The sequence below is a fragment of the Myiozetetes cayanensis genome, unplaced genomic scaffold (assembly GCF_022539395.1).
Source record: "Myiozetetes cayanensis isolate MyiCay16 unplaced genomic scaffold, myiCay2020 scf5-8, whole genome shotgun sequence".
Classification (NCBI taxonomy): domain Eukaryota; kingdom Metazoa; phylum Chordata; class Aves; order Passeriformes; family Tyrannidae; genus Myiozetetes; species Myiozetetes cayanensis.
In genome coordinates this window covers 7,880,146-7,905,291 of record NW_026087742.1, presented here as the reverse complement: position 1 = coordinate 7,905,291, position 25,146 = coordinate 7,880,146, and the positions used below count along the sequence as shown (strand labels likewise).

Below are 25,146 nucleotides of genomic sequence, written 5' to 3'. Positions count from 1 at the left end.
GCAATGAAGGAAACTGATTTCATGTCATTTAAAGGCCTATGATTTGGACAAGAGAGAGAGAGAAGAAAAAAAAAAACAGCAGGAAAAAGTTCTTTCCTCCTATTGTATGAAAGCAGTGTTTTCTCATTACACTGCCTCTGGCTGCTGATTCTGCCTGCCAATACACTGCTGGTTTATCCTGTATTGCTTTTTAACAGCATGTCATCCTTCTTGTCTGGTTTTCATATTTCCTATTCATAGGAACAAGAGAAGAAAACCATGCAAAAACCAAACCCTAAGCAAGTATATCTATAAATTGTCTCAGAAAATAACACTAAATCAAATTCCAAATAGAAAGTCACAACACTGTAATGTCATGTTACCCCAAAATACTGACTACAAAATGAGACAGCGTGACAAATGAAAGTCACTAAATTTAAATAAATTCATGTTCTTTGATAAAGTAAAGTTGTGAATTTTGAAAAATCTTGGTTTTGGAAAATAGTGAAATTTTTGTTTTAAATGGTTACCTTATCCTGAACCAGATATCCAAAACTAGAGGAGTACATGCTCCTACAACTTTAATTAGAGAATCAGACAAAGTAATAAGAAATATTTTCTCCTACTGCAGAGGCCCACCAGGTTACCCTTTACACAGATCAAGTTAAGCTTGCAGTTGGGTTTTTCAGAATACGAGAGTAGCTGAATAGTTTCATTTTAAGGATACAAACAACAGTATAATTTATTATACATTTCTGAAAAGCTCAGATTTCAATGCTCCTGTGGCAAGCATTTGAATGTTTGGTGCTGGAGCAGATGGAACGTTTTATAGCAAGGCTTTAATTCTCCATCCAAAAGGCATTGCTTTTTCTTCTGGTCAAAGGTGAATTTATTCCCTCTGCTAGCTCTGTCCTGGGGCTCTCCCTAAGCAAGCTCTGTCAACTGTGCTGTGCTTCTGCCAAACTACATGATGATTTTGTCATGTGGGCTAATATTCCCCAGTGGTTCACTTTTAATCAAATGCATAAGAGCGAAGCATTGTTGAACAGAGCAGTAACAAACCCAACTGCTTTAGAGGGACATGAAGGGAGCACAGTGGTGTTTTAAACTTTGTGCATGTGCAAATGTGAAGAACCTGCCACATCTCAGAAATGCTCTCAAAGCAACTCACACTTATAACTGCTTTTAAATTCATAACATTTCTCACTGTAATAATAGGAAATATTATCCATATTTGAAATTATACTGTGGAGCAAGGGATTGAGCTCATATGGGTGAACTTCAGGGCTGTCATCTCATACGTACTCCAACAGCATCCAACTATCTTAGTAGAATTGTAAAGCAACCTGCATAATTAACCTATACAAACTTCAGGATAAGGGTTTAAAAGCCAGTGGCAGAGGGAAGAGAGAGCTCAGGCCAGAGAAGTGAGCTTCTGCTGAGGGATCATGCAGGTTTTGCAATATACTAATATTATAGAGCAGTGAAGCTGTTATAACTGGCTATCTCACTGAATACATGTATAGACTGTGCTTTGCTACAGCAGTGCCTGCTATGCTTGTGTAGGAACAGTGTCTTATCCTTTACAGAGAGCCATAAATAAAACAAATAAACAAAAAATAAAATAAAGAACATAGAAGAATTCAAAGACCATTTCTAGGTTAGCAGATGGTTTGTAGATGGATAGTGGCAACCCTGTAGAGAGAAACAGTTGATGCTGACAACACGTGTCTATAATATACACCTTTCAAGGCTTTTCATTTCAGATTAACTCTAGTCTGGCCCTCTGGACTGAATGCCCATTTGCAGCTGGAGTGCATTAGTTACACTCCTGGAGTGTGCTAAATCTTCCAAATCTGAATCCTAGTTTCATCTGAAAGGAATCAAGTTGAGGCACTGCAAAAGCTCCACATGACATCAACCAAAGCTCAATAAGAAAGGAAGAAAAATATGCACTTCAAAAGCATGCTCTTGATTCAAACCAACACACTAACAAAGATGTGCCCTGAAAATACATACACATATCTCAGCCCACACGCATATGCACATAAACATGTATGTATTACTAACATCAAAACCCCCAAAACATTTCTACCATAAAATGGTGGATATAATTTATCTGTTTTCTTTATGAATTCATTTTCTTTGTTTACTACAAAACAGCACAGCTCTATCAGGATTAATTTGCCCAGTATTTTTTTTTTAAACTTCAGTCTAATTAAATTTTAAAACCTTTTAATGAACCTTATCATACAATTTTTTCCTCCATTAAAATTCGGTCTCAAAATAGCGATTCAATAATTTGAAACTAGATAAAATTGTTCATTAGCATGGAATTCTGAATACTGAATTAGATGTTGCACTGGTAAAATAAATGTTGTGTGTTAAACATGTTGGTAATGCCACGTAGCTTATCAGGGAAACTATCTGTGTACATTTAGCTTACAGTCTTGCCAAATATGCCAGTTGATTTGCCTTGTCAATACTTTCTCCATGTAAATAACAAGTGTGTTTTATTTTTCAGCAACTATGGAAAAAACAGCTTTAAATCAGGATTCTTTGACTCTACAACAGTAGACTTGAAGACGACTGTGTGAAAATACTCATTTAGAAATAAGAAAGTACAGACTCACAAAACATTTCATTATTACTGAAAAGACTGAGAAACATAATTTTTCTCATATAATACAGGGGAAGAAGGGCTTCTGTATTTACTTATTCTCACTCACACAGCAGCAAAGTTAGAAGACACAATTTAGGGAGACAAAATGCCTGCTATTCAAGATTTCTCTGTTAGTTTAGAAGACCCTTTGCTCAATTACAACCAGCAAACATTTGGATTTCTTTTTAAACTCGGGTGTGTTGCTCATTTCCCACCAGACAGTTTGCAGTAAGCATCTAGAGCGCTTGGTAACTGAAAAGTATTCCATTTTTAAGTGTGCTCTGTTGCTCAGGGTTTTACACAGCACAACTCGTGAACACATCTCCTTTGCTTTATTTTTTTGCATACTCAGTAGTGTATGTTGAGCACATCCATGACTTTACTTTGAAGAACGAAAAATGTAATTGCACTGTTGCTATAGTGGGCACCCTAGAAAGCACCTTCTTCTTAAAGACTCCCTAAGGAGTTCAGTTGGCTGCTGCAGAGTAAGGCCATGTCTTAGTAGAATATCTTCATTGAGTAAGCACCTCAGAAAAACCAAGACCTGGCTTTGAATTCTCTGATACTCTGCTACCTTAAAATAGCTTGTTTTTCTGCCTCTACTACAGACTGTGTACTCCACAGTGGGATTTATATATGTATATATGCATCATCTCCCAATTTATATTGCAGTAGCAATCAGTGACAAGTGGGATATGTTGATAGGGTGAGCACCAGCTTTGAAAAGCTCCTGTCCACAGTACAAGTCCACAGGTCTCTTCAGCTGACAGCATTGTTGGGAAGGAAGGCAGTTGCTTTTAACATGGAAAATGTTTTCTGCAAAGTTCTGAATGAAGAATTGCACTGAAGATGCATTTTTTTTTATGTATACCAAAGGAGCAGGGCAATGACAAAAGCTAACATTTAAAATGCAAAGCAGCCAGTGTTGTGTGACACAGTGTGAGATATATCTCAAAGTCTTAAGGCTGACTAATTGAATTGCCATTGATAAGATGTCACTTAAAGAGACATCTCTGCAGTGAAACATGGGTTTGCTGTAAATGACCTGTCATTAAAGCCATGGGTAATGTCCGTGTCCAGACTGAAAAATATTGTAGCTCCCAGCAATATGCTCAGTAGGAGTTAAAACAGCAAGAATGCTAAGAAGTCAGTGTACATGAACCACCAGAGAATTCTGCCTCAGGTGCTACGTTAATTTACTTGTTGGCATACATTAATTGAAACCAATCAATAAGGCTGGTGGTACAACAGAGGGAATGCAAAAAGAAGTAATCGATTGCCACACTTACTCATTTTAAACTTGGAAAACAGGAATAATTTAGTCTAAGATTTTTCATTTCTGTCAATACAGATAATGGGATTACTTATTTATTTTCTATTCTTTCAGCACTAATTATAATAACTATGATGTCTTTCAACATCCCTCATGTAAACTCCAGTATTCTGATTAGCAGCTGTTAACTTGCATATAATGAGAGTGACTTCTTTCAGCTGAGAAGTTAGAAATTATATGTTTTTGCTGCTACAAACAGTGCTCATCATTTTGTCACACTGAAAACAATTATAAATTTCAATAATTATAAACTCAAAGTCAATTTGATTTTTCCACTTACGGTACACCAGCTTTTTATATTTTTTGCCCTCAAAGATAAACATTTCAATTGTTTATGAAGCACAGAAAGAGCTGACTGGTTTTTAATTTTTTTTCCATTAAATTTGCTTAATATATTCATTGTATATGTCCAGTGTTGACTGGTACGCCTTTAATTTTTAATCTATGTTGCTGTGTCTTTTTTCTATTTTTTTTTAATTTTTCAGTTATCTTATTTTCTGCAATTCTTTCTGTGAACTCCAGCAGTCAGTTCTCAAGACCACACCACCAAAAAAAAAAAAAAGAAATAGGACAACTTCTTCATATGTGGAAAAATGCAATTATCACCCTCTTTTCATGAAAACTGTTCATCCTTACTGATCTGTTTCCAGAGAGATCAATGGAAATCAGCAGACTGTTATCCATAACCGCTTTGCACAAGGAATGGGCCTTTACATCACGGTAATCATGGTGCCAGACACTATCATCACGTCTTTGGTGGCACTGAGTTTTCTCAAAATTTGTCCCTCAAAATGAACAAAATCTAAAAATTTAGCCTCCGTCAAACATGTAACACATCCTTCTACATCTGTGACAGCATTACTTTCCTTCTGATCGTGCTCAAAGCCATACGAGTTCTCACTAGTATGTCTTAAATTTTTGTGGTCTGTTGGACTGCACATAACAGTGCTCAGTTCAACCTCCAGACAAAAGAGCTGGACCTGCAACTGTTGTCCTTGGGCACGTGTAGTTGTACAGATTTGTATCAGGCTTCATGATGGCAAGCTGACTCAGTAGCACTGTTTGCCACGGTTGTGGGTAAGCGTAGGCAAGACAGGAAAGATGCTATGCAGGAAAATTTAAAAAAAAAAAAAAAAAAAACCAACCAAATTTGCCTATACTGATTAGTGGGCAGGATGTTTATTAGGGGATTGCCCATACCTGGCAGATTTTTATCACACTGATATGTTTTGCTTGTAAGTGAACTGAACCATCCAGCTACAATTTCTGCGTACAGATATTTGTCTCCAGACTTTCACTTAATTCGGTTCTAACACATCAGTTCTACAGGATCATTTTCTAATGCAGTGTAATGACTTTTAATTCTTGGAGGGAAAAAAACCAACCAACCAAACCAACCAAAAAAAACCCCAAAAAATTCCACAATAAAACAAAATAAAACCCCACACACAACTATTAGCTTTTCATTAGACTGAAGATTCCATAACCCTGCAGATGGTACTTTTACAACAGACTGGGAGTATCAGTGAGTACTACAAGTGTATGCAGTGAGGGGAGGTTGTTGCTTGACAAGCCTGAAAGCAAAATGGCAATTAACATCCAACTGGAAACCAAATTTTTTCTGTAAACTCAAGTGAGTTTGCTGCAGGCCTTTTGAATCACCTTTGGATTACTAATGTGGCAGAGATTTGTGAAACACCAAGGAACAGTACCAAACTCGCTTAGGCCTTTTCCATGACAGTGCTGTACAACAGTAGGGAATTATGGATTATACATTTTTCAACAGGAGTCCTTCAGCCACAGGTTAATTAAATTCCCAGAAAGGAGAAAGTCCTGGGTGCCAATTAGTGTGTAATGGGTGAGGCTGAAACCAAGAATTGAATCCCAGGTTACTGCCTCAGGAATTCAAAGTTAGGCTGAAGCTCATTTTCCCTCTCTCATATTCTCTAAATCTTATTCATGACTAACAATTTCAACAGTTTGAAGTATTTTGAGCTTTTTATTTTGAAACCTGGAAGGAACAACACTGAAATCTCCTGGAATTGAAATGTACGGACCATAATTATAGAGGTGGAAGTATATAGTTCCATCTCAAACTTTATCTTTTTTTTCTTTTTTTTAAACACTAGTAAAAGAAAAGTTTCTATGGCAGGCAAAAGAAGTATAATATTCTACATCAGACTGCTCAAAATTTTTGCCATTTATCTGCAGCTACAGCACAGGATTCAGAGCCAGCTGCTAAATATGTCTATTAAAGTAAAAATATCACCTTTATGTGTTTTGCACTACTCATTTAAAATACTAAGAATGAATGATAACAGCTAAAGACATACTAATTCTCCCTTCTTCTGGTAATAAAGGCTAAATACGTCTCATTTTATTCAGTCCCACATAGTTTATCAAACCCAGAACAAAAATTATTTCATAAGAATTCTTTTATTGGACTGGAGAGATTTAGTAGCTACATTTGTGAGGAACAAAGCAACAGCCAATTCATGGATTTGTTTCAAGACAGTAAATCTAGGGAATGTTCTCACATTTTCAGGAACTACTATGGATAGCTTTTTCTCCCTTTGAATATTGTGCCATTCAGCTGCTTCTGCAAAATGTAAAGGCGGGCCCTGTGGATGACTGCAATGAAAAACTTGTGCTGTGAAACCTCCTTTCCTACAGATTCAGGTCCTAAATCCCTTCTCCAGTTCCATTACAACAATGCCAGTTACAATTCATTCCCCTTCCTTCCAGTTAGAGTGGAAAATGGTGCACATCATCAGGTCAACTCCACATTTCCCAATTTCCCACCAGCACATGCCAAAGTTGCTCAGAGGGACAAACTAGGAAAGGATCTGGGATTGATCTGGAGCAGCTTGCTTCTCATTAGGCAAGAAGCACACACTGCTCAGTCATTCAGTAAGACTAAAAAAATAGAGAAATATTGTGGTAATCTGGACATTAATTTGGGTCTCCCTCCCTCTCCTCCTCTGCTACTGGTAGGAACTTGGATATCTTTGAGACCCCAGTCTCACTAGCAAATTGAACTGAAGAGTCAGACAGCAGATTCCAAGATTAGCTACAGAGAATGACTGTCATGGTAATTGCTCAAATGTTTTGTCTTTATCTATTTGAAGCATGTGAGAAGAGGAAATTTAAAATTATTCCAATTATAGGTATAATTGGAATTATACCTATGTTGGCCAACACCACTGTGAAGCCCATCCTAAAGAACAGTGTGATTGAGTCCCCTCCTCTTAGACAAGTTTTATCTTAAAGACTGTGGCTTCAACAAAATAACTTTGCAAAGAAGCAAGCAGAATGTATCCTACCCTGACCTGTTAGGACACCTAAGATAAACAATAATAAAAGAACAGATTTCTTACCAAGAGGAGACTAAATGGACAGACAAGGGACAAAGGTATAATAATAATAATAATATTATTAAGGACTTACTGCAGCAGCACTTGCCTGTTATCCTTACTAAAAAAAACCAAACCAAACAAAAAAAAAAAAAACACACAAAAAAACCCAAACAAAAAAAAACCCCAACAAACCACTAGCAGTGTTGTAGAAAGATGACAAAGGCCAGAATGCACCCTGAGCTCTTCAGCTGTATTTTTTCCTTTTTCTTTTAATATACAATAATTCATTAAAATCTCACTTGAGAGGGAAAAGACTGCTATAAGCAAGTGTGCTGTTTCTGTAGGACTTACAATGCTTGAGTATCCTCAACCTCATGTCTCAAGTTTACATTCAAAGATCCACTTTTAAAGCATCGCATAAATGGCTTCACAATTTAATTAAAGGCTTATAAGCTTTATTGAATGGACTCTTCAGCACGCTCTGCTCACCAGCTTATGACTACAAAGACATTATTTAGGGAACATTAACCTCAATCTTCCATTTGAATCAAAACTTATAATTTTAAACTTTTAAAGGCAACTTATCTTTCACATAAAATTACAAACAAAAAGTGGATCTCAAACACGACGTAAAATAACTGCCTATCAATCTTTCCTACCAGACTTTTCACATTCATACTATCTTAGCCTGTAGATCCAATTATCCTCCAACATTTGCTGCTCAACCATGCTGAGATTATTCACCAGCCCTCCAGTTAGACTGCAATAAGAGGTCTGTAGGTGAATTTGCACTCAGAGAAATAAGGTATAAATGCTAGGATTGTCATGGTGTCTTTTTGAGTTACATGCACAGCCATAAACTGTACAATAATGAATAAGACTATTTCCAGCTGCTTTATCCATTCATTTGCATGATATTTGGACTTGCTAATTTAAAAAAAATTTGAGGGAAGCATACCTTCAAGATGATACAACCCTTGACCCAAAGGCCTTACAAATAGAAGTACTAATATCATATGGAAGATATTTCCTCCTGTGCCCAGACAGCCGAAGCTCCAACATGGATAAGTGATCTCTGTAAAGGCAATCTCAGCTCCTTCTCACTACCTTTTTTTTTTTTTTTTTTAAGCTTAGCATTTTAAGAAAGTAATCATACATGCTGAAATTGCACTGACCTGAAAGATTATGTTCTGCACAAATTTGGCAGACTTTCCGATTCTCAGCAAAAACATTAACAGCAGATTAATGATAAAATGATTTCTGATACTCCAGTCCTCATGGTCTTTGCGCACTGCAGCAGTTGTACATCACAGCAAAACAAAAGCCCTCTGCCACAGGACATCAGTGTACATTGCCAAAAATGTCAGAACCACGGTTTTCAGCCCAAAGCTGCAACTACTTGAACTGCAGGAGTCATTTCATTAGCTGACAGCTGCAATAAGCTGTTCTTTCTCCTTGTGGAGAAGCTACTGGTGGGAGGTACAACTCACACAGGCAGACTCCATAAATCATATACCACTTAAAGAAAAAGATACTTAAGGAAACATTCACAAAGTACTGTGCAATACCTTTCCTATTTATTACCTTTATGTTCATGCCTTAAAAGTTGGTATTCCAAAAGCTCAGAACAAACTTTAAAGGCATGAGCCAAATTCAGGAACATTCAAACTTTTTTTTCCTGTTTGTGCTGTTTTTGCTGATCTAGAGAATCTAGATCCTTGGTGTTTCTTGATGATCTATTTCTAGTGAATATATTCCTGCTAACCTAGAAAAAAACAAAATTAGGTTCTTTAGTTACAGGTTGAAACCACCATGCTGGTGTTTATTTACTGTGTTACTACTATGTAAGATAATAAAAAAATTGTAACACGTGTAATTAGCTGAAAAAGACACTAACATTTCAAAATCATGTGGTATTAGGAAAATACAGCGTATTATTGAATGCATTAACATACACAGACATTTTTGAGTCTTTAATTCTGTGATAACCTTTAGTCTCCAACTGTCTAAGGAAAGCTGTAGACAGATATTAGCCATGAAGGTGTGGGAAGAGGCTTCAGTGTCACAAATGAGTGTTTGCCAGCCACTGCTGAGCCAGGCAAGTAACAGGCCTTCAGATCCATCTCTTCAAATGCTTTATGTATTATTCAAAGACTTTTCATGGAAACAACTGAAAATTGCTGGTGGGTAATAATGCAACTGTACACCCAGCTTTGTTTTTTTCTTTAAATTACATTCATTATATGAACCTAAAGCAAGTGCACATTCTCCATTCTCACAGCAAATCTCCTCTATTTTTTATCAGTAGTTTATTGCTAAACAAACAGAAATGCTATGTTTGAACCCATATAAGATTAACAGAAAAATGGGTTATGCAATACTTGATATTGCCTTTCCTGAGCTCATTTTTAATACTTTACACAAACAATTACACAGTTTGTTGTTTTGGGTGGGGGTTTTTTTTTGGTTTTCTGTTTGTTTGGTTTTTTTAATCTAGAAGCACACTGAAAAGGACTGATATGGTCATTTTACTTCTGAAATACAATCATTTTACTCAAGATGATTAGTACAAACCAATTAAAAAAGGTACTACTGCTGAAGCAGAGTCATGGAGATGGGTTCCACATCTCTGTTACAGACACATGATCAGCTGTCACACCCCCAGAGTATTCCCTGGCACCAAAGGCTCTCAAACAAAGCAGAGCAAAACAGGCACCTCACTCCTGCACTCCAGCAGGGGCTCCAGCCAGCAGGTGGCCCAGGTGGAGCAGCATTTAAGTTGTTTTAGCTGCTTTGTAGAAGCAGCTCTTATCCATTCAAGTTTTTGAGCCATTTTAAGAAGCCATTGAGAAGAAGGAACATACATTGGCAAGGTTATGTGTTTCCTTCATTTTTCTCCTTAATTACTGATGAGAAGAGTATCTGTTCCACTAGAGGGAGGAGCAGGCTCAGGAACTGAATTTCCAACTAGTGTTCCAATGTCACCTACAACAACAGGCTCATTCAAACGTGAAGGATGGTCTGTTGTCAGAAAGTGCTGAAAAGGCAAAACTGGGACAGGAAGTCTTGTAACAACAAAAATAAAAATCTTAAAAAAAAAAATGAAAAGGAAGAATCTCACTTGAGGTACATTTCATTCTCTTATTTTGTTCCCGTTTATCCTGAAAGTGTGATGTGGGCTTAGTTACAAATCATGTCTTTCATATTATATTTAGATTTCTAGAGCATGTTTGTCTTTGACAGAAGGATAAAGCTACCTGGAACAGAGTAGTAATTTGTAGCTTATCTCCTCTCTTCTAAGATATTAATATTCCTAATTCCGTGTTTTTCCCTGAAATATAGTTGAGATAGAACAGACCTAGAGATTTCAAAGTTTCAATTTTCCCTAAGAAAACTCAAGAACTACAAAGCCCCCACATCAGAGCTTCTATCAGTTCACCTGCATATAACTATTGCCAACTCACTGCCACAAAAAGATTAAGGTCATTCACTACTGAAACTATTTTTAGAGACTTCAGTTGGGTCAAGTCCAGTCACTATTTAGTGCAGCACAGTGGAAACAAAGAAGCAGCTGTATCTTCTGCAGACAAGCAAGGCTACAAGGAGACATGGCTTTAGTCCAACTGATCCATCTTACCTGCCAGAGAATAGCCGTAGCAAAAAAGGAGGACATTCAAGGAAGAGCTGGAACCTGCCACGCATTCCTTTCCTCCTCCCTGGTACAGACTGAGGTACCAGCCTCTGGAATGGCATCCACCCAAGGAACATATACAGTACTAAGCACAGCAGCATATTACTGTCTTCTGATTGGGTTTAACTAGCTGCTGTCACAATGGAATTTCTCTCTGATGACTAAAAGACAGGCTGAAAACAGACAAACCCGCTCTCTGTTGTGTAATCAACCTAGACAAGGCTCCAACAAAGAGGAGTGCTGTATTCAGAAAGGAAGATGCAGGTAAATGTTGGTTCCTAACTCTTCAGGCAATCATGTTCATAATGTTTTTGCACATGCCCCTAGAAGGTCTTGTCTCTTACAGAGGTTTTACTGTAGCACATTCCACCAGGCCAGAAAGACACAGACATCACCTACAGAGCTTGACAAATTTCTGTTTCTCCTTGACCGAAGACATTAAACTCCCAGGATATTCAGACAGAAGCCTTGAACTTGATGGGATGCAAAGAGTAGGGTCAATATGCTTGTGGTAGCCCCAACAGGAAATGTGCTGTGTTATTTTATATTGCCTTGTTATTCTAAATATTTAGTCTTTCATGCTTCTTGTTACTGTAGCTCAACCAAGAATCAATGAAAATCTCAGTAACTGAGGTCAGCAGAAATTTTTCTGTCTTCCCAGAGATGTGTGAGGGTTTGGACCACTCTCCAGAGCAACATGTTGTATTACAGTAAGAATAAATCCAGAAAGAATTTTAGAGTCATCCATGATCATCTTAGTAGAAAACAGCAGTACTGCCTTGTACCAAAGTGCAATAAATATTTATTGCTTGTCTTTATTATAGGTTATTCCTGACATCAGGACAAGAAGACGTGTGTAGTCTGAGATTCAAAATGCATTGCAGTGTCGTACAGAGGTCAGTGAGAAGAAATCTGCATTATTCTGCTATTCCTAAAATATACAGATTTCCCTTCTAAATGTCTTGATCTGTGACGATAAGCAGATGAGCAGAAGAGCTGTAGGATTCACACTTGGTTCCTGTTGTCAGAAAAAACATTCTGAATAATATCATCCACATCCACCTATGGCTGGGCTCTCCCTGGATCAATGCAAGGTTACAGCCACTGCCTCTTTTGATCTCTGTCGATTAGCACAGAACTCGTGGTCTCATTAGTCAGAGCTGGGTGACGCTGGGCATGGAGGGCACTTGAGCAACAGCAGATTATGAACTGTGCAGCCTTACAAAAAGTGTCACAGCAAAATTGATGCATTTTTCTTTGCAGTATTCTGCATATCTTGGCATAGATCAAGATCGGTTTCACCTGGTTTCATCTCTTAAAGTGCTGCTTATTGCTGTGAGCTGCATAAAGTGAAATCGTTTCATTGGCACAAAATCAATGGGAATAGGTACAACAGAAACATTGTATTTGCACTTGAAGTAATTTATCAGGTGAAGTGAATGCATACCCATTATGAGTTTTCCCAAAATAACCAAGGGGGGTTGCTTTCCATCAGTGAAAAATTAGGGAGCCACTTTGAGCCTGTAGGCACTTTTCCCTTACAAATATATATAGATCTGATACCTCAGGTAATAAACAAATTAATAGCAGTAAAAATCTAGTCTAGCAGATTTAAGATAGCCTTTCCTTAAAAAGAGGTTGAAATATTTAAATACATCTTTTTTACAGAAATACAGTTGTGAACTATGTTGTCAATGTGAATGGACTATTTGTTGTGTAGTTGCACATTCACTCTGTCACACATGAACTTAAGGAATGGTATTGAGGGAGGAGTTATGGCCCCCAGAGAAAACCATTCAGACCACCTACTTCAAATTTCTCCTAGTAAAGATTTTGAAAGAATTAATACTTATTTGAAAAAAAAGTTCACAATCAGGATGGTTGTTCATTTTATGAACATAATATGAGAAATTAAAAATAAAAAAAAAAAAAAACAGAAATCACACATTGGAAATCTACATGCAACATAAGCAAAAATATTTTAATTACATAAGCTACTGATAGAAACATAACACCCCTCCCTAATCAAGTAAGGCTGAATGTAGATGATATTTAAGTATGGTAAGGTATGAAAATATCTGTCCTGCTCTTAGCCATTCATGCTTGGTACATTTTATTAGTTACCAGAACTTTTAAGATGAAAACAAACCTCACCATGTCAAAACATGTCCCAGAGCTAAACTTTGCACCTTACACCTTACAAAACTTTCAGTCTTGAAATGTATATATATTTCTCAAGTGGAAATGTTTTGGACAGAGCTCTGTTCTTTCAATTAAAGTATTTTTTTGATCTTTTTCAGCTGAGATAATGCTTCAAGGGTAGACAAACACCACTTATGCTACATATGATTTAGGAACCAGAAAATTAAAATCCTGGTTTGGGTAATGTGTCAAACACAACTCAGATGATGTAACATCCATCATTCCACCATGGCTGTAAAATTTTGGAAAACGTCCTCATTTCCTCTTAGAAGAGGAAAAGAAGAGGCTTAGAAGCCTCTTGGTTTTGCTTACCATCTAGTCATTGTCATTATTTAGATATACATTATTCATATGGTGGTCCTCTCCTTACCAGGGCTGTTTTCTGAGATGAGGTTTACTAACACACACAGGCTTATACACATGTACACATAGACTTCAGCAAACAGAGATAAAATTAACTTGCAGTGTCAGATCTCCATGCAAGATGAAGAATATTTGGACCCTGTAATTCCTTCTGCCATACTTTCCATTCTCTCATTCCTCTCCTATTTCACCAAGAGGAAGTGTTCCTATCTTTGCATAACAGAATGTAGATAGTTCAAAAGCATGCCTTGCTTTCATCCATATACAGCACACCCAATCTATGAAGTTATTTGAAATAGTTTTTTCAGCTCTTCATTTTATCACTGTGGGCAGCCAAACTTGATTACAGTACCATGATATGGGAAACAGTGATACAATTTAACTTTTCTTAGGCTTTATGGGGGAAATGTTCTCAATAACAGTTTTTTTCTTGTTTTGAAAAACATTCCGCAGGGTTATTAGCCAAAAATACTTAGCTGCATCAGGGGCTTATCCGAGGACTGAAGTTGGCTTTATTTTATTTAAATATTTCAGTTAGAACTGTCTGCAGTCCTGTCTGCCTTCAGACGATTTGTTTAATTTTCCTGTTAGATTTTTAACACAGTAAGGATTTTTTTTTTTCAGTTGTCAGCTATAAAAACTCACTTATGGGTTCAAAGATTCAAGTCATACCCTTAAATGCATTTATCAGTAAGAAAAATTCTTGAAACAACTGGGGTGGATTTGAGGCATAAACTTGAAGAGTAACTTAACTGAGTCACAGCTACCACTGGTGACAAATGAGAGCAAAGAACAGCATTTGACCTTCACATATTAATTTGGGTGTGGCAGGAATTGCAGTTAGAAAAAGTATAGTAAGTTGGGAAAGTTTTATAAGGAATCAAAATGAGTTTACAACTCTTTTTGTCCAGCTGTTCTGAGTAAAATCCTACTCTTAAGTATTTGCATTCTTGGAACAAGAGCAAGTTACAAACACTGCTGCAATTTGTTTAGATTTCCATGTTTGCCAGGGGCGGCACCATATGCATCGAATCTCCTCCTGTAGTGAGGTGATCTGTGCTTACATGTTTATTGTTTATATGTTATTTATTTATTTAGAGGATCACTTTACCTTTCATGTTCAGGTTTTTTTGGCGCTTTCTAACACTAATTTATTTTGAGTGTAGAAATCTTAATGAAGACTGAAGAAGTTCCTTAAGCCTTGGGGTTTTTTCTAGCATGTACTGCAGGCCCCAAAAAAGTGTGAATTAACAAAATTTCTTCCATTACCTTTCTACAGTTACTTTAAGAAAAAAAAGGAGCTAAAAAAAAAACCCACAAAACCCAAAAAATTAAAACAAACCAAAGATTTAATTGATAATCATGTCTGATGTCAAACAGGCCCACAAAATACTAGAAGCATAGAACTGTGATATATTAGATCACATAGTCAACTATGGTTCTTTTTGAATATAGAGCCACCTTTACAGCAAACTTGCTAGTGTGAAAAAATCATCACTGTTGGCAAGTGAATCCTAACTTAACAAATGAGTCAAATTCTTTCTAATGCCATTTTTAGGAGCAGAACAGATTTATTGTTACGGGGAATAACAAAAATGCACATTAAAGTTCTTTCTTCGTGCCTCCCCATTTCTTCTGTCATACAGGGGCTGTGAGGGGGAAATCCAGAACACACGATGGAATTTATGAAGAATTATTTCCCCTAAATTGAAGCAAGTGATATAGAAAAAGCTACTTAAGGTGTTTCTTTCTTCAGCCTGAAAATTTCTCAGGAGGGATGGGGATGATGCAAAACTTCCTCACCTAAGGAATTTAGATGACCCTCTCAGCAACAGAGAATCAGGATGAAAGGACTTTCGAACTCAGTGACACACTTTGGTGGAAGGAAGCCCTGTGTTCTGAGACAGGTGAAGATCCAGGCAGCAGGAACTACAATAAAAACCATGGAAGCTACTTTACTTCAGAATACTGAGGAGAAAAAGAAGGAATGAGATATTGTGAGGGAATTGTTTCATTTGGAAGTAAGGGACCTCCATTCCAGCTACGCTCTTGCCAGAAATTCAGGTCTGATGATTCTATTCAGGTCTCTGATACCTCCTCAGCCCTAACTTCAACTATTCAATGTTGTGGTTCAAGGAAGCTTCAAGGAAGACAGGTAGGCAAGTGACATCTTCCATCCCTACCCTGCCACGCTGAAAGGAGAAAAGGATGATTTATGGGACCCAAATAGCACATAAGAAAAGTCTGTGGCCTAAGAACTCGAGCACTTGACTAAATATCAGACTTTCTGGGCTCTGGTTCCCACTCCTTAGACCAATTTTTAACCTTTTAACCACGTGATATTTGTCTGAAGCCAGCTGTATAACCGAGAAGTCATACCAGAACTAGCAATACCTCCCCTCAGCTGGGGACAACCAGGAGGTTACCAATCCACACTGCTGTTGCCTGTCAACTCATTTTCTCTCTCCTGCCACACTCATTTTGATGGTGTAAGGATCAACTTACTCTCATGAGCAAGAGATGAGTTGAGTATGGAAAGAAGACAAATACACTCAGTGTGTTCACTAATGACAAAGAAGAAAGCCAGAGGATCCCTGGGGAAATAAATTTACTGTATGAAAACATGACTTGACAGACCTGGAAATGGGTGATACAGGACTGTAAACAAACAAACAAAAATGCCCTTATGGAAGTCACAGAGAGGAGGCAGAAGGATGGTAGACACTTGGACCTCTCTGTGGACAAGGGCAGATTAATGAGTAAAGAAGTTTGGAGGACAGAGAGACTTAATTGAGGCAAAGGATTGATGTGTTTGGCAGACTATAAATTGGCAATGATGAGAGAGGGCTGATGGGACTGATGATTAGAGGATGGATAGGGAATGAAAGATTTATGGACTGGGTAGTTTAGACAGAGTATTACAGGTGAAACATAGGATAATCTATTAAGTCTCTTGTAGGTTGGATGAAACATTTCATTATGTGCTGGGTAAGGATTACTTGAGTTTTATGAAACCTAATGGTGCTGTTTAACCTACATGCTCAAGGTATGTGTACTTGCTTTATAATTCTTTCAAGGGCTCTAGGGTTATTCATTTTCCCTGCCCTTTCTACAGCTTATTTATTTATTTATTTTTTAAACATATATTATTTTTTAAATATATTTATTTTTTTAAAGGCTATCCTATTATAATCTGCTGCCTGAAGGGAAGTTATAGCCAGGTGGAGTTGGTCTCTTCTCCCAGGCAACCAACAACAGTACAAGGGGACATGGGCTCAAGCTCTGCCAGGGGAAGTTTAGGTTAGATGTTAGGAAGAAATTCTTTACAGAGAGGGTGATCAGGCATTGGAACAGCCTGCCCAGAGAGGTGGTGGATTCACCATCCCTGGAGGTTTTTAAAAAGAGATTGGACATGGCCCTTAGTGCCATGATATAGTAATTAGAGTTGGATCAGGGGTTGAACTTGATGATCTTGGAGGTCTTTTCCAACCCAATCTATTCTATGATTCTATGATTCTATGATAATTGCTGAGGAGAACACACAATGATTCTCTTGATGCTTCTGTTTTATGATGTATCCCCCTTTGATGAACCTAGAAATTTGGAAGTGTCTAAACTTTTCTTGAAGAGGCCATTTTCATAGAATCATGGAATCAGATGGGTTGGAAAGGACCTCTGAGATGATAAAGTCCAACCCTTGATCCACTACCACCACAGTTACTAGAATATGGCACTAAGTGCCACACCCAGTCACTTCTTAAATACCTCCAGGGACGGAGAATCCACCACCTCCCTGGGCAGCCCATTCCAATGCCTGATTACCCCCTCTGTAAAGAATTTCTTCCTAACATCTAACCTAAACCTCCCCTGGCACAGCTTGAGACCATGCATCCCTACAACACAGGCAAATACATGTGCAAATCCACTCAAATTGGTCGAGTTATGGTGTTATGGAACACAGAAAGAGATGGAAAAAACAATAGACCATAAGCTCCTCCTGAGTCTAGAACCAAGTGCTGAACTCATATTTCCACAGGGCTTGCCTAATGCATGTTAAAACAAAGTGCTCACAAATAACGTTAGCAAGAAACTTGAGTATTTATATGCAATTATTCTAGTACTTTCCTCAAGAGAAGAGATCAAAATGTGGAAAGTTCATGATATTTTAACGAAGATGTAGGTAAAAAGAACATACAGAATTATATTAGTACAAGGACATTCACTATATAGGTAAAAAGATTACAATTTGCATTCTAAACCACAGAAAATGGTATCTAAAAAAAATATAATGGTGGAAAAAGTAAAGTTTAAGCCCACTATTAAATTATTCATCTCTCTTTCACAAGCACAGGTTTGTAGCCTCTGATGGTTTAACACATTACAGCTGCAGCCTGCTACCTGAGAGTCCATGTCTGGCTCTAAGCAAAGCAACACAAGGTTGTTACATGTTTCTGATGACACAGAACACACTCAGATGGGCAAGTGCAAAATTTGGGCAAAGAAAAATCAAAGTTTCCTGCTCATTTTTAAGTTTTGACCTAAGGACTCATTTGCTTGCCAGCTGATCCCACCCCAGAAACATCACAGCCCATGGAATTCCTCTCACATAAAAGGTCGAGCAAATATAAATCCCTTCCCTCCTCCAACCTTCTTTTTTTTCCCCTCTCCTCTTTTACACACTTACCTGCTGAACTATACAAGTCTGCTAAATTCATACCTAACCACGTGCCACAGCAAACAAGTCAGGGAAATCCAGACAGAAGAAGGCAGATCTCAACTCTCAGTTCTACTTAATGCTTTACACATGAGTAAAGCACATTGCGTTTGCTCCCCTGCATACATTGAAATTTCCAATGGTTTCCTCAGAAAAATCTGAGCCCCCTGTGACTAACACACGTGACTGTTGCTCAGAGTAAAGTTCAGATGTGCCCATAGTGCCCTGAAAAGTTACTTGAAGGAAATACTTTATATGTATAAGGTCCAAGGGGAATATGTTGCTTATTGTGGTCTAAATCCAATTACAGCAGAGACAATATGAAAAGTCCATAAAGTGGGAAAAAAACCCAAACCAAACAATCACACACACAGAGCCCCCAAAATAAACATGATAAAGGAAAGCAACAGAACTCAAACAGCCTTCCATCTTATTAAGAATCTAGTTCTCTTTAAAAACCTTTGTTTATGCCTTGATGAAGACACCTGTGGATGCCTCGTGGCAAAATTGGTTGAGTCCTCCCCGTTTCTCCAATATTCAACTGGTCAATATTCAATCCTGAGGATTCAGGAAAGCAAGAGGAAAGGATTGAATTTTCCTTTCACTAACTAAAAAGTCAATCAACAACAAACAAGCTGTTTCACGTTTCCACAATGGTATCCTTTGTTTTTATGAGGATTCTTATGGAAATCAGTGCAGCTTCTAGGCAAGCGTCAGCCATGGTACCAAAAATGCTTGCAGGAATCTGTTATTGCAGGGGCTTGGGACAAAATTGCTACACAATTTTCAGAAGTTTGACCATGTTTGCTGAAAGACTGAAAAGCAATTAACTACTCTGAGAAGCACTAGGATAATTTTATTAGCTTTCTGCCTTCTTTCCTTGCCCCTAATCACCAAAAGCTACATCTCTACACTCCTATGGCCTGTTTACACCAGTGTAACGTCCCTGCAATGTACAGCAGTGCAAGATGTAAGTAGAAAACGTTCATACAGACAAATATAAAGTGAATGTAGAGAAGGAGCATGTAGTAAAACTAAGACATAATGTTTGGACATCAGCCTTATTACTCCATAATATAACAGGGAATTCTTAACCTGTTTTGTCTGCAAACTGCATCCAACAAAGGCTTCTTTTTCCTTTAGTGAAGAGGGTGAACTTCAGCTTAATAAGAAATCTTCTCAAATGCCAGTTCTTGCCTTTCAGTTGAACCTCAGTATGTCTCCACACAATGGTCTAGGATCAGAGAACTGTCCCTTCTATCCTCATGTAGTTGAACTGTGGGTATGCCACAAAACGTTTTTACCTCAAAAAGAAACGCCTCTAAAGTTCTTCTATGTACTCAGAACCGTCAGCAACTTAAAAATCTCCTTTTTATAACAAAAATGTGAAATCAAATTGAAAAACACCTTGACTCTATTTAAATCCTTTTTTGAGTCATCAATCATTAATTAACCTTAATACGCCCCAGTCAACATAAGAAGGAAAAAAAAATTGTAAAATTAACCCTTTACCAAAAGAAAAAAAAAAAACAAACCAAAAAAAAACCAACGGATTCTGATCGTGTCATAGGTAAGTTTAATTGCATCCTGAATTTAGCTCACGTGTTTTGCCGTTCTCCCTCCGCGTTATTCTCTCTCCCCTTCTATTTTTTTTTTTTTTTTTAATACCTTCACACTCAGGTGCTGAAACACGCCTGGTGCCGACCCTGCACTGAAGGAGCGGGTGGTGGCCGGGGGTGTCAGCCCGGTTCCCCCCTCGGTTGCGCGGTACCCCCTGGCCGGCCGGGCCGAGCATCCTCCGCGGGGGCGCTGCCCCGCGGGGCGGGGGCGGCGCGGGGCTGCGGCAGTGCCGCAGCAGGAGCAGCTGCTGCAGCGGAGGAGCCGGAGACGACCTCCCTCCTCCTCCTCCTCCTCCTCCGCCGTGCTGGGGGCCCTCCATTGTGCGGGGCTGCGCATCCCCCTCCGAGCGCCTCAGCGCCCCCGCGTAGAGGGGCGCTCCCCCCGCCCAGGGCTGGAGGACGCGCTGTCACAGTCCCCCCTCCCGCGCTGCGCTTGCCATTTCTGAGGGTATTTATACACATATATATATACACACACACACAAACGCACAGACACATCACCCCCCTCCCGCTGAACTTCGCTCTCCGCCCCGCCGGGGATCGGGCGCCGGCGGGGGCAGAGGAGGGCGCTTCCCCCCGCAGCGCTGCTCCCTCGCCGGCGGCATCCCCGCCAGAAGGGAAAAGGTTACTGCAAGCGCGGCGAAAACAAAGCCAGCGATGCTCGCCCCGGCTGCGGGGACCGCCCCGCCAGAAGTTGCGGTGCGGATCCCGCATCTTCCCCCCACACACACACCTCCACCCCGCTCGGCGGCAGGACAGCCGGACAGGCACCCCGACATCGCCCCGGGGCCGGCGGGCACGGCGAGGGAACACCGGCTGCTCAGCGGTCAAACTTCTTTGTTAGTGACTCCCCCACAGCCCAAGGGGCGGCGGTAAGAGCGGGGAGCGCATCCCGCGGAGCCCCCACGCAACTTTTCCCGACCGTACGCGCGGCGCCGGCACCCGCACAGAAACTTGTTGGACCGCTATCCCTGCGCGCTCGCGACTCTCGCATCCCTTCTCCCGCGGTGACCTCTCCCGGCGCCTCCGGGAAACTGTTGCCTTTTCCCGGTGCCGGTGCCCGGGCGCGGCGGAGCGGGGGAGAGGCCACCCCTTCCCTGGCACCGGCAGCTACTCTGGTACTTGGGGGGACTCACCCTCCGGGGTCAGAAGGCTCTCAGAAAACTAGCGGTTCCATCATCCAGGCAGTCCTTCCCAACTTTCTTTGCATAGAGCGAGGACAGAGCTCCGCGTATTTATATGGAGAGAGGGAGAGAGAGCGAGAGAGAGAGAGAGAGAAAGAGAGAGGAAGCGCGCTGAAGTCGACAAGCCGCTCAGCAGACTTTCGAGTAAAAAGGGAGGAGGAAACCGGATTCTCCCCAGTTATCAGGATCCTGGAGGAGGGGGGGGTGGGGAGGAAAAAAAAATCAAATCCTTCTCCGGCGGGGAATTCTGTCGGCCGCGCTGTCTGCGTTACCCTGCGGAGCGGGCGGCATCGCACACGAGCAGAGCCCGGCAGCGGCCGCGAGTGGCGGCGGCGGCGCCCCCCGGGTCCTGCAGCCACAAAGCCGAGCGGCGGCTCCGGCTCCGGGGCGGGCACGGGCTGGGGGACGGGGCGGGGGCGGCCCCGGGGGCCGAGCCCCCCCTTAATTGATTCGTTACCTCGCCCATTGTGGTACACGTTGCAGCGTTTAAGCGGGAGAAAGGCGCGTTGCGAAGGGATGTCGTGCCATCTCCTCTTTCGCGGCTGCTCTTGCAGGGCTATCGTGCGGTCTGGTGAGAGAAATGTGTCTGATTTTTTAAAAAAATGGGCTTTATTTGTCTACAACCTCCCCCCTTTTAAAATTATCTGTCGTCTTCCCTGATAATTATGTAGTTGGTACAGTAATCAATTATTAATTGAATTCCACTTACCTATGCTTTTTTCCCCCCTCAAGTTAAGGCTTTCTGAGGGCACATCTGCTCCTCTGTGAAAAGAGACTTAATTTTAAATTCTTTAAAATTAAGCAACTTATTCCTAATAAAAAGAGAAACAAAGTAAAGTAAAAAAAAAAAAACACCCCCCAAAAAAAAACCCCAGTTATCAGGATAAGTTTTCTCCATTACAAAATACAATTTATTATATTTGTAGTATTTAAGGTATATAAAGTATGGTCCTTTTTTGGATGTATGGAATCGTTTGACTAGAGAAAGTATCCCATTTCAAAAGGGCAGTAAAAAAGAACAAAACCCAGACTCAGTTTTTATGTATCAACTGCTACATGGAGAGTAAACATGAGATAATGACGACATAGGTCAACCTGACTGAGAACTGAAAACAACATAAGCACTTACATATATATGCAAGAGTACTTCTATTACTGTCTGTCGATTATGTACGTTGCAATGTAAGCATACATCTAGATAATAAACGTTAATAGGCCTAAAACTGTGTATACAATGAAATCTTTTAAATAGTGTATGAAGATTATCTGGAAATAGAGCCTGCAATATACTGCAAAGCACGATGTGGTTGGACGTATAAACATGCTCACTTGTCCTCCATAGAAGAATGGAAATCAGCAACAAGGGGACGTTGTTCAAAAGGTCCATTGTGTAGGGCATTGATTATATGGTGAGGTCCTTACGGTGTAGTTGGGAGCTAACAAAGTAAATACAGATATTATTGCAAATATTATTGAAAAGTCATATCCACAGCTCAAGCTTGCTTGTCACTAGCCCATTATTTCACCAAGTATATACATAGAAAGAGACAAAATAAGTTTAAAGCAAAACATGGAAGAAAACAGTGTTTAAGCAGCTCTTGCACATTGAGAATCAACAGTAGCAGCTGGATCACTCTCTGAATGAAGTACTTCGCACACCTTGGAGCAGAGCAACCGAGGGGACAGGAGGAAATCAGCATTTTGTGCATCAGCAGGCTATGACAAGAGACATACTGATGAGTTCAAAATCAGGTCTTCAGTGCTGCATTTCAGATCTACCTGACAGCTTGCACCTTTAAGGCCATGCATCTCATAGCAAGAAGTCTCTGCTATTTGTCATTTGAGTTCTGTTGCTGCTTTGGTTTGGGTATTTAATCCTTTAGATAACAACTATATCTCAAACCAGTAGCTTTCTGTTGTCAGAGGAGATACACTAGAACAATTAATAAAATTCTTCTATGAATGCATATCTTCAGTTGTCATTGCAGCTACACATACGTATTCTTTTCTTATTAAATAGAAGAAATTTAAGTTATAGTTATGTTACTTTGAAAACAGGTGACTATTGCACCAGTAAATACAAGTTGTAAAGGAAGATGTTGTAGTTGTTTGCAGTTTTGACCTAATATTGTTTCATTGTTTTGTTTTTGTTTCTCTTTAGATCTACTTAGGACAACCTGTGTTTACCTGAGAGTTCAGGATATACCTCTCTAAGTTTATTTCTTCTGTTACACTCACCATTATCGCCTTAAGGAGATTCCTGTTTAACATCAGTTTAAAAAGAACAGGCTCTGGGCTGTTTTATTTAAGGGAATCATGTGAAATCACTAACATCATCTGCAAATTTAACAAAAATAGTAAATTAGTATAAGTGCAAATGAAGGAGGCAACAGCCAACACCACCACAATTAAGAAATTACTCTGTGAAGGAGAGAAATTGTCATGCCCGTTGTAGAGCCTACAGAGATTAATGGAATGTGGCTGTGAAACTGTTTTAATAGATAAATTGGGTGGGTGGTTAAACATCTGAGCAACGATGATTACTTTGTAGTGAAACAAAACAAAGAGGAATAAATCACAAAGCTGCTCTATTACCACAATTAAAATGCAATTGCTTGATCAATTATCACTAGCTAATGGCTTGATGAAGGACAAGCAAATAAATAAAACATTATGCTAACCAAAGTTCTTTGAAGTATAGTAATAATTATAATAATATCTGTATAATTATATACTCCTTAATTGTATGCATTTATGCATTTATACATGTATAGTGCATTGCAGAACATAAGCAAGGCTGTATATAATGTGTTCAGCTATTCCTTTGCAGTATATGAGCAAACATCAATAATACATAATCATGATAATGCATGCAGTGGGTAAATGGCTAACACATGGTGAGATAACTGATACAACACACTTCGATATTTTCTAGATCTCTGAGAATCTCCTTGTTTTACATACTTACCAGCCAAAGGTGACTTGGAAGAGTTTCCCCTTGGAACAGTTTCCCAGGCCAGTTTATGTGATGGCACATGTCGGTTTCCAACTTGCCCTTGGAAAATAACCTGAGTTTATGTGGACACGGGGTGGTAGCAAAGCAAACTGTGACTGTCATATATCAGCATTACATTTTTATATCTAGTAATCAGCAAAGCGTGCATTCCTATACAGGAAGGGAAGTGCTAACACATACGTGTGTATGAAATAAAATCTAGTGTACAAAGGCAAATAACTTTCTGATGTATAGTATGAGCACCCTGGGATAGCCTGATCCAAAGTCAATGACAATGAGCAGGCTTGTCCCCTTGATCCAAAGCCCTGGTCAAGTACAATACTTATTTTATCTGTGGAAGTATTGACATAGTATAGTTTGAATACATGGGGAACAAATATTTTGTGATGATTATTCATCATGGGAAAAAAGTTATGTACTTTTATTGACTAGTAACAACACAGATTCTGTTAAAAGTTGAGCAAGATTTGAGAAGAAACAGGCTCGTGGTGAGCTTCAGTGAATTTCTCAGGTACTAAAATGCAAATTAATGGCAAGTAGTTCTTATATCCAGTTGTAGAAAGTTGTGTCTAGGATTTCTTTTTAACATTTTTAATGCTTTGTCTTATGCAAAAACATTACATATATTTGGCAAACTCATTTTGCCTTTCCCAGGGCAAGACTAATCAGAAAACATACACAGTTTGAACATGCTTAAAGTGAGCAAGGTGTATGTTGCTAATATGTAGGTGTTGCTAGAGTGTACTAATGAGAGAGCAGAATCTGTGCTCTCCCAAAAGCAGGGTTTGACGTCACCAGATCTCATGTCCTGTTTTTACCCCAAGTGCAGGTAGCATCTACATTAAATCCTTTCACTTCTGTTCTTGCAGGTAATTTTTATCCTTGTTTGTCTGTATTTGCTGGTTTATTTGAAGAAAAGTCTGACAGGCTACTGTCACTTCATCACTTCTGTATGAAACAACTTGGAAAGTGGAAACTCCTTCCTTTTACCTTTCCCATCTATAAAAGCAAGAGATGCCTTCTGACT

General features: G+C 39.4%; 1 protein-coding gene across 1 annotated transcript in view; it reads right to left on the bottom strand.

The window, feature by feature from the left end:
- ROBO1 (roundabout guidance receptor 1) overlaps window positions 1-21,119 on the bottom strand; it is a 703,140-nt gene extending 682,021 nt beyond the window's left edge. The window contains 1 exon segment of the mRNA XM_050332388.1: window positions 21,056-21,119. The gene's annotated coding sequence lies outside the window, so the exon portion shown is untranslated.
- Between the last annotated feature and the right edge of the window lie 4,027 nt (window positions 21,120-25,146).